Source organism: Ambystoma mexicanum, chromosome 5q (genome assembly GCF_040938575.1).
Source record: "Ambystoma mexicanum isolate Mex_15411 chromosome 5q, UKY_AmexF1_1, whole genome shotgun sequence".
In the NCBI taxonomy this organism is placed as follows: Eukaryota; Metazoa; Chordata; class Amphibia; order Caudata; family Ambystomatidae; genus Ambystoma; species Ambystoma mexicanum.
In genome coordinates, this window is record NC_090933.1 from 740,636,074 (window position 1) to 740,648,617 (window position 12,544).

Sequence of the window (12,544 nt, forward strand, 5' to 3'; positions counted from 1 at the left end):
CCCAACAATGAGAAAGAGAGTACCAGAGGAAATGTTTGTTGGTACAGTGGTAACAAGGAAACCACTAGCCACCTGAGAAGGGTCTGGGATCCCTCCAATTAGAAAGGGCATATCAGAGGAAATCTTCCTCAGAGCAGTGGTATCGAGAAAAGCACTGGCCACCAGAGAAGGGTCTGGGAAGCTAAAAGTGAGAAAGAGAGCTTCAGAGGAAATCTTCCTGAGCACAGTGGCAACAAGGAAGCCACGAGCCACCACAGAAGAGTCTGGGACCCCAACAGTGAGAAAGATGTCATCAAAGGATATTGTTCCCAGTGCAGTGGTAGCAAGGGAACCACTGGCCACCAGATAAGGGTCTTGAACCCCAACAGTGAGAAAGAACTGTGCCAAGCAACACAAGGAGGAGGGAGTAATTCTCCTGGTATCGAATGAAGAGCTGTGATAAAGACATCAGGGGAAGGGAGTCATTCCCTCTGGCTGTATTGTGCACTGAACCAAGCACCACCAGGAGAAGGGAGTCATTGGGGGTCATTACAAGTTTACCGGTCCGGAAACAACGGTACCGGTAAGCTTGCTGGTACTGTTGTTTCTGGAACCGGCAAACTATGAGTTCTGCGAGCGGGTGCCTTTCCGTCCACCAGGTCTGACCTGGTGGGCAGAAAGGCACCCGCTCGCAGACCTTTATGGATGCACCGGCACCATTCCTGAATGGTGGCGGTGCATCCATCCTCAACATTCCCATTGAGTCCAATGGGACTCAAATGGGAATGGGGAGTAATATTTTCTGGCACCCGGCAATGGGGAATTACCGGAACAGGCGGGGCTGTAATGCCCCAGTAAGTCCCCATTGCCGGGTGCCGCAAAACAAATTACTTACCGGTATGTCTACTGACAGAGTCCTAATGAGGCCCATTCTCCTGGTACAGGCCCAGGACTTGTTTTAAAGATGCCAGGAGAAGCGAGTCATGGCCTTGTGGTGATCTGTACAAAGTAACACCAGGAGAAGGAAGGTATTCTCTTGGTAATGGGCTCAGAGTTGTACTGGAGACACCAGGGGAAGGGAGTCATTCCCACTGGTTTTATTGGGAACTACATAAGTCTACACCAGGAGAAGGGAGTCATTCTCTTTGTTATCACATAAAGACTAGTGAAACCCATAAGCCAGGGGAACAGAGTCATTCCCACTGGCATTTTTGTCCTAAAAAAACATTATTTGAACACTGTTCAAGAAGCAGGGCAAGGGAGGTATTCTTGCGAAGCAGGAACTTTCTGTTAGTTATCCTTCAGTTACAGTGTGAGGGTTTTAGTAGGATTTGACACAGCACAGTGGAACTTTGATTCGAAGGACATTCTGACAATTCCTTTAGTTTTAGTTCGAGGCAGGGACACCCCTCTTAGAGTTTGAGGCAGTAAGGTTTTCTATGCGAGAAATAAAAGTGTAAAACCAAAACCATGCCACCTGTTTTGTCAGCTTCCTTCTTAGGCACTCTCACAACATTTCATGAGACATGGGTGATGATGGCATGTATTTTATAGGATCTCTATTCAGACTGGTTGCTGGATTGTATGACACTTCTAAAAATACACCCCAAATATCGTATTTGCAATGAGTTTGAAAATCATTTAGAACAGGTGCCTCATTCTCCAATTTCTACATTCTCTTTACTCGAGACAAGATCATGTTTCATTGTATCCTTTATCTCAGTGAAATGACATCATCGAGAGGACAATTTTGCCAAATAAATGTTACTAAAAATATACTTGCAGGCGCTGCCCACTTTGAACTGAAATAGCAATGATGTTTTAAAAGGTGAGTGTTTTCTTTTATGTAGCATATTTTGAAAGCCTTCTTCTGTCTCTCACCATCATCTTCGTTTTTTCTATGTCTATAATGTTTGAAAAATTGCAAGGGATTGCAAATGGCAATACCTCTCTTTTTTAATATCGCCTTTAAATATGGTGTGCATTTTATTTGCACAGCAGCCACGCTGAAATGCAGAATAAATAATCACAAGCCAGAGTCTGCTCGACTGGGCTTGTGCGTTTCTTGGAGGGCGGTGGCGGTTTTTTGGATGGTCATCATTCACACAGGACATGAGTCACCTCCTATATGTACGTCTTGTTGAGACTGTGTGGGTGAAATTGTGTTTTAATGTCATTTTGTAAGAACACGAAATGTGAATGAAATGACATTCTTATGAAGTGATTCTCAGAAACATGCTGGCGACCCCTTTTGTGAATGGTGTGTGTGTGTGTGTGTGTGGGTGGGTGTGCTCTCTCTGCAGAGCGAGCCACAGACAGTGTTTGCACGTGATATGATAGCATGGCTGAAGGCGTCAGAGGCTGTGTGAGCGACTTCAGGTCGTGAACATAAAAGCAATGGGGAGGTCCGCGCGGAATGCGATTCATGGGGCAGGACTGCTATTCCACCCACGGAGGCCTTCAGCTGGAGTGCTATCAATCAAACATCAGCGACTGGATCACAGAAACGGGGCACCAGTGCAAGGGCAATGGTGCATGGCGTTAGCCTCGGACAAAACATTGTAGCCTCGGACAAAACATTGTACTAGCATTTAAAAAAAAAAAAAAACAACATATTCTTTCAAAACAGTTTGGGACCAGGTCAATATTTACTCTATTTCTAATTCGGAATGATGTTAGTACTTGGGCAGAGGTGGAAATGGTGCAAAAATGCATTGAAGAATATGCCATATTACAGCAAATATGCATCGTGCAAAAACAATTATCACTAGAGCAACAATTATCCTTGTTATATGACTTCAATGCATTTTTCTGCAGCAAGGGGACTGGCGTACCAGTGCTAAAATTAGAGCAAACATTGTCCTGGTGCAAAAATGCATTGAAAGAATAGGCCATATTACAGCAAATATGCATCGTGCAAAAACAACTATCACTAGAGCAACAATTATCCTTGTTATATGACTTCGATGCATTTTTCTGCAGCAAGGGGACTGGCGTACCAGTGCTAAGATTAGAGCAAACATTGTCCTGGTGCAAAAATGCATTGAAAGAATATGCCATATTACAGCAACTATGCATTGTGCAAAAACAATTATCACTAGAGCAACAATTATCCTTGTTATATGACTTCAATGCATTTTTCTGCAGCAAGGGGACTGGCGTACCAGTGCTAAGATTAGAGCAAACATTGTCCTGGTGCAAACATGCATTGAAAGAATATGCCATATTACAGCAACTATGCATTGTGCAAAAACAATTATCACTAGAGCAACAATTATCCTTGTTATATGACTTCAATGCATTTTTCTGCAGCAAGGGGACTGGCGTACCAGTGCTAAGACTGGAGCAAACATTGTCCTGGTGCAAACATGCATTGTAAGGCTTTGGGCCTGATTCACAAATCAGTTTTCAATAGGCTGCACTGGTTGAAAAACATTGCGAATCAGGCCCTACTTTGTTTTTGCACTGGGGCAATGTTTACCCTAATGCTAACTCCACATACACCAGTGCAATAGTTCATTAATATAGTTTCAGGTGGCTAATTATTAATTCATTATTATTAAATTACCATTGTAATATATCCTTTCATTTAACTTGTCAATGTTTCGATCTATACCAACACTAATGTTGTAACCACTTTGAAATGTAGAAAGGGTCGCAGACAGACTACTCATATGATGCATGCGTGTGCTGGCATGCTCTGCATGAAATCTTACAGGTACAGCATTTTGCAAAAAAAAGGACGTGGGCGTTGTGTGCAGCTACTACTGGGGAACAGCACGACCATTTTCGACACAGTCTTCTTTAGCGCACAAAGACTTGGCTGTCCTTTTCGCAAAGAACTGTAGCATTCACTCTAATGGTGTTAATGGTTTGAGTCTGTGATGCTCACAGCAAATTGCAGAGGTGTGTTTCTGGATAATGGCGGGGCCGGTCAATACATGATTCCACGCAGTCTTTCAGGTATAGAGATGGCACGTCACTCTGCGAGCTTCCCAGGATACACACACACACACACACACACACACACACAATATTTCCTGCACATTATGACCTGCTCTTTTATTGATGTGTGAGAAAGTGCTTTCGCGTTGCTGGAGTGCACCCTGGATTGTATGAGCGTTGCTTCTGAAACAAAGGTTTTCTTAAGGCAAAGCAGCATAACAGAGTTGTGGTTAACACTGTTGATCCTCCCGCTTGGTCTTCACAAGTGCCAAGTGTCAATGTTTTTACAGAATGGCAGTTGATTGGGGATATTTCTCTTAGAAAGGCATGGAAAGAACAGAGCGACGAAATGGGTTAAACAAATGGTGCAAATGTTACTCGTGTTAAATTGCAGTTTGTTGTTCGGATGAATAGTCGCCGATTATTGTATGGCTTTAAATGATGGGCCAGCGCTGGCGACGGCGCGCCTGCCTGTGCCCAGGCTTCAGCAAGCCCGGCTGTCCAATGAGATTACTGTAAGCCTTCACGGCAGTCTGTCTGCCAGGCACTGATCAGAAATGCATGTTCCTCGGTGGCCGGTCGCTGCCTTTATTCCCTGCTTCTGACGCCTGGGATGGCTGTCATGGTGTCAGCTTACAAATTACCATTTTGCGACCCAAAGGTTGCCATCTAATAAATAATCACGAAAAAACCTAGAATAATTGTGTTTGCTTGAAAGACAGCGTTGCATATATGGCTGAACGTGTTGATATTTAAAGCCCAACCCGGCCAAAAGCAAGGGCAGGTGGCGCTTCCCTTTACCCAATCCGCAGATTAATATGTTTCTCTGATAAAATACACCCCATCGGTGCAGCTATAGGTGGGCTGCTTAAAATCCTACAAAAAATAATAATAATAATGCAAGGATGGCTGGCAGGGACCTTCAAGGACACACTGAATTAATCACAAGAGGCTGGGTAGCAGGAGGTCAGGGAACGACTTCATAGCATCGTTGTGGGTCATATGTCTAGAGGCGATGGCAGTGTGTGTGTGCTGTACTCTAATAGCCCCTTTCGAGTATACTTGCCCGAGTCCAAAAAGGAGGCAGGCACATTGCATGGGGCTGTTGAAAGGGAAGGCACACACCGGTAAATATCCCTGGCTTTCTGTTGTGGCTGTGGTTTTTGCATAGCGTGTTGTGTGACTATGAAATGCTATTGGTGACGGATAGTTCGTCTAATGGGCGGACGCTGTTTGTTTTATTTGTGTGCGTGTTCCTTGCATGCTTAAATGTCTGCAAATGTTTCGTGGGCAGCAGAACTGCACTGAATTATACCGAGGGCTGGAGGGGGGGCGCAGAACTAGCTTGCATGCTCTGTCATTGCTGTGTCGCTAACAAAGGCCACCTCTGCTAATCTGTTTGCAAACTAGTTCACCGGGTCTTAATTAAAGAGGAACGGCGTGGGGTGATGGGTCCCAACTGCGCACAGGGGGGACGCGAGAAAGACGAGCCCCTGGAAAGGGAGCCCGGCTTTCTTCTCTCAGCCAATCCGCAGACATGCAAATTCTGCCCGTCATTAGCGCCGAGGCGAGCTTGACGGATTCTGACAGGGAAAGTGCGCAGGTTTTGTTAGTGCTCTCTTTCTTTTTTTTTTTTTTATCCAGCCACGTTTATCCGTCATCTTTAATCGTGCAAGAGAGCAAGATTACTTAATCATTTTATTATACGGCGGAGAAAATAAAAATAAAGGTTTTGCGCTCAAGCGGTGACGTGGGAGGGGGGGTCAAATGAGACGGCATGTAAGGTACATGTAATGCCGGGGCGACAGCTCCCCTGCTTTTCTGACGCTCATTATGAAGAGTGGTCTGGTAAACCCTACACAAACCCATGGAATTGTGTTGGTGGCTGTTGTGGTAGAAAGTATGTCGCTTTGGGTGCAATGCGGGGGCTCCTATGCCTCTGTGCTCCCCCCCCCAGCAAAGGGTCCACATGGATCTGAGGGTGTAAATACTCCCCCACTTCCCTTTCTCCACCGAAACGTGTATTTTTTCTGAAGCTACACAACGACATATGTGATGCAGTACTAGGGTTTAATTCCAACATCCACATTCAAACACAATTCCACGCACAATTCTTTAAAAATAAATCACCACATAATACAAAAAAACACAACAAATCTTAAACGCATGCATTAACATTCGAAGTAATTACAATGTGTAGCGAGTGTTGCTTTGTTGTCCTCGTTCCTTCACGATGTCGAAAGAACCCCTGCCTTCAATGGAACATGGACTGGAACATGTGTGGCTTTGCGTGGCATGCTGGACGCTCAGCAGGCATTCGATATTACATAGATTGCGGGCAATGTATTGATTTTCGTGAACTGCGTTTGCATTCGATACATTTTGTCCATTTGCATGCACTGCCTTAGGCTCTACATTGTATTAATCCTATTTCGTTCCACCGTGCTTTAAATAAAATGTTGCCTGTTTTGGCTTCAAATGCAAGAGGCCTTCATCGCACAATTTGCACTTGATAAGAACATTTTAGACCACCTGATCAGGGCGCAAAGGAACCTCCCAACGATAAACATTGATGGGCGATCGTTTCCCCAAAATAATACAAATAGCACAAGGGCGTTGTTTTCAATTCGTCAGTGAACATGTGTCATTTTGCACAGATGAAATGAAGCATTGCGCACACCTGCACACCGCCATGTGTCTGAATTAATTGCAGATGTCTGCGTTACTGTGCTTGTGAGATGGGGACCCCCAGCTCTGTGACAGAGGTGTATTCACGTGTCTAATTCTTGCAGCTGGACTCACTTTTATTGCCCTTGATTCTGGTGTATCACCGCGGCGCTGCCCAATACTCGCCTGCACTCACTGTCCACGGCTACGAGTGCACTCGTTTCCTTTTCATTGGTTTCCTGTGATTGCCAAGTTTACCCTTTTTCATTTCCGGTGAAATCCCTTTAAAGAATGGGGGATGGCTGAGATTGTAGGGGTGCCCTCTGAGCTGTTGGGACTTCTTGAAGTCATCCACTTCCTGGGGGGTCCATAAACAATAACATGGGTGCACATACACGGGCTCTGATTTACAAATCGTTTTTCAATGTACAAATACCATTGAAAGAATTAGGCCCAATGTCTCAGTTGGAGCAAATAAAACACGCAGGAAGGAACCATGAGGCCTCATTGTTTTACAAGCATGCCACCTTTAACATACCGTACCTTTTGTGCTCAGTGTTTTTTCTAGTAGTAAAATGGCTATTATAAAACAGCAATCCAATATGTAATTGTAGACAGAAATGTGGAACACATGACCTAAAATGCTGGAATGAGCATTTCACAATGGCGCAATTGCATTGAAAATGATTTTCAAATCAGGCCCATATATATTTAATATGAATATTTTGGGGAGTATCTGAGGTGAAGTGTTCTCAGCAATGGTGGGCATTTGTCGGGGCAAAAGCCGGGGTTGTATACTAATTGGCCTTTTCACAATTGATCTCGGGAGAATTGACCTCGGGAGAATTGTCCTAATTTATAAGGTCAATTAGGAAATATATGCGGGGGAAACCCCCCGCGACTCCCTCACCCAATCCAAAACCCCCTGATTCCCCCCACCCAATCCCCTTATATTATTTATAATACAAATATAAAATAACTAAAATAATATAAAGGTCAATTAGGACCACTATAATTAGGTCAATTGTGCAAAAGGTCAATTGTAAAAAGTCAATTTGGGTAATACCAAAGCCAGTGGTGGGGAGAGGGGGATCTGCACCACACCCCACTTAGTGTGAAGATGTATTTACTAGACATTGCCTAAACATTGGAAATGGTGCTGATGCAACCTAGAGGTGTGGAGACCTGCTAGGGGCTGAAGGGGGTGTGTCAGTAGAAAGAGCACAAGAAATGTGATTGCATGAGGGGGGTGAGCCTTGGGTGGAGTGGTCATCGGTATGGGCTACCCAGGGATGTAAACAATGGCCCTGATTACAAGCACCAGGATCTGAATTGGGTAGAGTGGTCACAGGCATGGGCTACACAGTGATGTAAACAATGCCCCTGGTATGGTCAGAGGCATGGGTTACCCAGTGATGTAAACAATGCACCTGGTCAGAGGAATGGGTTACCAAGGGGTGTAAACAATGCCCCTGATTACAAGCACTAGGATCTGAATCGGGTAGGGTGGTCACAGGCATGGGCTACAGAGTGATGTAAACAATGCCCCTGGTATGGTCTGAGGCATGGGTTACCCAGTGATGTAAACAATGCACCTAGTCTGAGGCATGGGTTACCCAGGGATGTAAACAATGCCCTTGATTACAAGCACCAGGATCTGAATCGGATAGAGTGGTCACAGGCATGGGCTACACAGTGATGTAAACAATGCCCCTGATATGGTCAGAGGCCCCGGTGAAGTAAAAAATGCCCCTTGTATGGTCATAGGCATGGGTTATTTCTTTTATTTATTAATTGGTCACTTATTAGGCGCTTATACAATTATCAAAGTGTTTCAAAGTGCCAACCGGGTAAACAGGGTGGGGACAGGGGAAGACAATGAATACAGCAAGGATAAATAATTGCAATAGTACAAACAAATAATGAGAATAAGGGAAGGGGAAGACAAACCTACTATGCCTTGTGAGTGTGCCGAATGTGCAAGTGCCGAGCGGGGATGGGTGAGGGATAAGGTGCTTTGATGCTCATGGAGGAGTGCTCAGGGTAAGTGCCAAGAGGGGAAGAACTTAAGTGCAACAGCCGATGAGTGGGTGAGCCAAGTAAGTGCAGTAGAAAGGAAGACAGCGGCTAGGATGAGAGATGTGGGGGGGTCAAGGCACTCAGGGCACATAAGGGCCCACACATCAGTCATGCAGCTGTAAGATTAGCAGGGAAGAGAGGCAGAGAAGGAGGAGGTAAAGAGAAAGGTCTTGAGGCTTTTTTTTAAACTTTAGGAGGTCTTGCTCAAGACGCAGAGGGAGAGGGAGGCTGTTCCACAGCAGGGCACCAGCCGAGCAACGTGATCGCTCACCAGCTCTCTGGCAAAGCGCTTAACACGCAGGGAGTTGGTGCCAGAGGAACGGAGGAGTCTAGAAGGAGGGGATTTGGTCAGGAAGTGTTGAAGATAGAATGGTCCACTGCCCCAGATAGCCTTGTGTATGATACAGAGGGATTTGAATTTAATCTGTGCTGAGACCGGGAGCCAGTGAATGCTTTGTAGGGCAGGAGAGATGCGGTCCTTGGGCTTGAGACCAAGAATAAGTCTTGCTGCCCTATTCTAGATTAGCTGCAATGGTTGCAGGGTGGAGGAAGGAAGATTAAGGAGGAGGCTATTGCAGTAGTCTAGCCTGGAGAGAACCATATTGTTTACCCAGTGATGTTCTCTATGCCTCTGATTACAAGTACCAGGATCTTGATCGGATAGAATGGCCATAGCTATGGGTTAACCAGTGATGCAAACAATGCCCCTGGTATAGTCAGAGGCATGTGTTACCTAGTGAGGTAAATAATGCCCCTGGTATGGTCAGAGGCTTGGGTTACCCGGTGATGTAAACAATGCCCCTGGTATGGTCAGAGGCTTGGGTTACCCGGTGATGTAATCTATGTTCCTGGCATGGTCAGAGGCATGGGTTACACAGTGATGTAAACCATGCCCCTGGTATGGTCATATGAATGGGTTACCTGGCGATTTAAACCATGCCCCTGGTAGGGTCAGAAGCATGGGTTACCCAGTGATGTAATCTATGTTCCTGGCATGGTCAGAGGCATGGGTTACACAGTGATGTAAACCATGCCCCTGGTATGGTCATATGAATGGGTTACCTGGCGATGTAAACCATGCCCCTGGTAGGGTCAGAAGCATGGGTTACACAGTGATGTAAACAATGTCCCTGGTATGGTCAGAGGCATGGGTTACCTGGTGATGTAAACAATTGCCCTGATAACAAGCACAAGGATTTGGATTGGGTAGAATGGTTATAGGCATTGGCTATCCGGTGATGTAAACAATGCCCCATCTATGGTCAGAGGCACGGACTTTCCTGGTGATTTTAACAATACCCTTGGCTACAAGCAGCGGGATCTGAGTTGGTTTCTCCCAGTGTGACGCGATATGTTGAATTCAATGATTGTCTCGTGAAGTTCTTTCTGAAAAATAAAGCGACAAACTATATTCTATAGTTCAAATTAGAAAAAATACAAATATCTATTTTTGTATGCGGCCATACTGTAGAGATATGCATTTGTTTATAGCATACACATATGTATGCCATGCAGCACACACATACACCGGTTTGCAGAACACATATGCAGATGTGTACAGCAGTCTCGATGTATGCATCTGTAAGTAAATTGCCCTGTGAGCAACCGCGAGCAGAATACACCTGTGCATTTCATACACTTCAGTTGAGTGCCTATGAATATATATACATACGTGCATACATATACATGTTGTTTACGTCTACTGTACAATGTATTTGTAGCTGTTTTCTATTGTATACGAATACGATGGTGGGGAGCACAGCATCAGGGTGTAGGTTTTTTTTGGTGTATGCCTGCTATTGCGTAGAGACCTTTTTAATGCATGAATATATATAAATATTTTGAGGAACACAATTTACGTCGAGATAATTGGCATTTGCATCGGAACACATTATATGCAAACACAGTGCAGAGAATTACTGGATTTTAAGCCTTTAGGAGAGAAAACAAATCGCCTTTTAGAATATATTAATTTATTTTATTTTAGGTGTATACACGTGGAATTTCGCACTTCGGGTCAAAGAAGCAGGTAGGTGGGATGGTTTGGAGGGGCGAGGGTCGGGGTGATGTGGAATAGGGTTGTCAGAAGTAAACACCTGATTCCCAGGTGGAGCAGACAGTAAACATGCGGGATGGGTTTAGTGCTCAGTACCTAATTCCAGGGAGTGGAGACCCACGAGTCAGCGTGCACGCGAGGGAGACGACGGGCCTGATTTACAAAAGCGGGTTTCAAAAGGAAAAGCCCATGGAAAAACGCCGACGGTTGTGTATTGCAAACATGCCGTCTTCTCTTTAACTCGGGTTGGAATTTCGGTGTGACTTTTGCTCGTTTGAGGTCCAGAGGGAGATGATTCCAGGGCGCGTGACCTTGCGTGGACATCCTTTTGTAGTCACGTCGATGGCCTACTATGAATAATTGCACCTTTTCTTGATATAATTCTTCATGTTCATTTATTCTTATTTTTTTTTAGACTTTTTAATCCCAAAAAAGTGAGCACTATTACACGTATCACACATTCAATGCTTGGGTTTCATAAACTTGACGGTTTTCAAAGAGGATGAACATTTCAGATATGTGTGTAGAGTTAGAAACCAGTCGTCGGTTTTGCCCAGTGTTGTGATTGTTATACACAGGAGTGGGAGTGCCTCCATTACTGTTCAATACCTTGCGATACTTATGGGTGCAAGGCTTTCCGAACGCCCCCGCATCCCATTGAGAGACTCGGCTGCTCTTCTATGAGGGCCTTGGCACGTGTGGTGCATATCGTTCTAACATCGGCTCTGTGTCCACATCGACATTTCATTCGAGCATTAAAAAAGCACAGGGACGCCATCCCTCGACGTTGTGCTTACTGTCTGTTCGCTTTAGAAACCAGTAATGGTGTTTTTGATATAACTTCATTAAAATTGAGACTATACCATTGGATGCAGCGTTTGACTGTCACATGTTGCAGTGCATTCATGAAAAACATAAAAAATCACACAGATCAAAACATTTCTAATTTGCTATTATATGCTAATTGTTAATGTGTGATATCGGATATTCGATATATGTATGCATACTCTCCAAGGAGCATTAACACCGGTATTTTACCTGTGCATTTTCCAAATATTCAACATATACATAAAGATAATTTATGATACCTATTTTCGCGTTTTTCTACGGCCACGCCCAAATGTTGACTGAAGCACAGCCACCAGCTCAATTTAAAGATCCCAGGGAAACAGTGGGTCCAGCAGCGGGTGTGTGGTTTTAGATTTCAGCCGGTAGGTGGCAGTGCTGCCTCGCCTCACAGCTTGGAAACGGAAGAAGTAAAGCGTGCTTAGCAGGTACATGCCATTCATTTTGCCTGTGCATAATTGCATAAACTTACTGTGAAGTACAAACAAATTAGAACACTGTCCAGCAGATTAATGCAACTTGTATTTTAACAAGGTTTCACTTTATCTATTCATCATGTGCATAGAAGTTAGTCTCTTGCCGCCATCAGTGTTTGCTGTCGCACACAGCATGGCGAACAGCTAGGCGTGATAGATGGATGTTGCATAATTGACTGTGCTTTGGGCCTGCCGTGTTTCTTGCTGCCTGCCTTGTTTTCAATGTTTTTGATCAGCAGGAAACCCCTCGTTTTCATTGGTTATCCATAAAGATGTACATTATAATTCTGTAGGCGAAGGTTATTGTTTACTATATAAAACAGCCGTACATTTCAATCTTTGCACTAGGCATGGTTTCTTCTGATAAGGCAAAAATGATGTCCTGATGACACGTATATTGCACCATAAACACCCAGACTCTTTTAATCATTTCCAGCGAAGCAATCCCGCATTTAAATAAAAAAGAGAACTATGCCTTTGGTCGAAAATCGCACAT

At 44.5% G+C, this 12,544-nt stretch overlaps 1 long non-coding RNA gene across 1 annotated transcript in view; it reads left to right on the top strand.

Moving 5' to 3' along the window:
• The first annotated feature begins 4,994 nt into the window (after window positions 1–4,994).
• Window positions 4,995–12,544, top strand: part of LOC138497635 (uncharacterized) — a 122,411-nt gene continuing 114,861 nt past the window's right edge. The window contains exons 1-2 of the long non-coding RNA XR_011278622.1: window positions 4,995–5,051; window positions 10,658–10,699. This is a non-coding gene — a long non-coding RNA (uncharacterized lncRNA). The remainder of the gene's footprint in view (window positions 5,052–10,657; window positions 10,700–12,544) is intronic.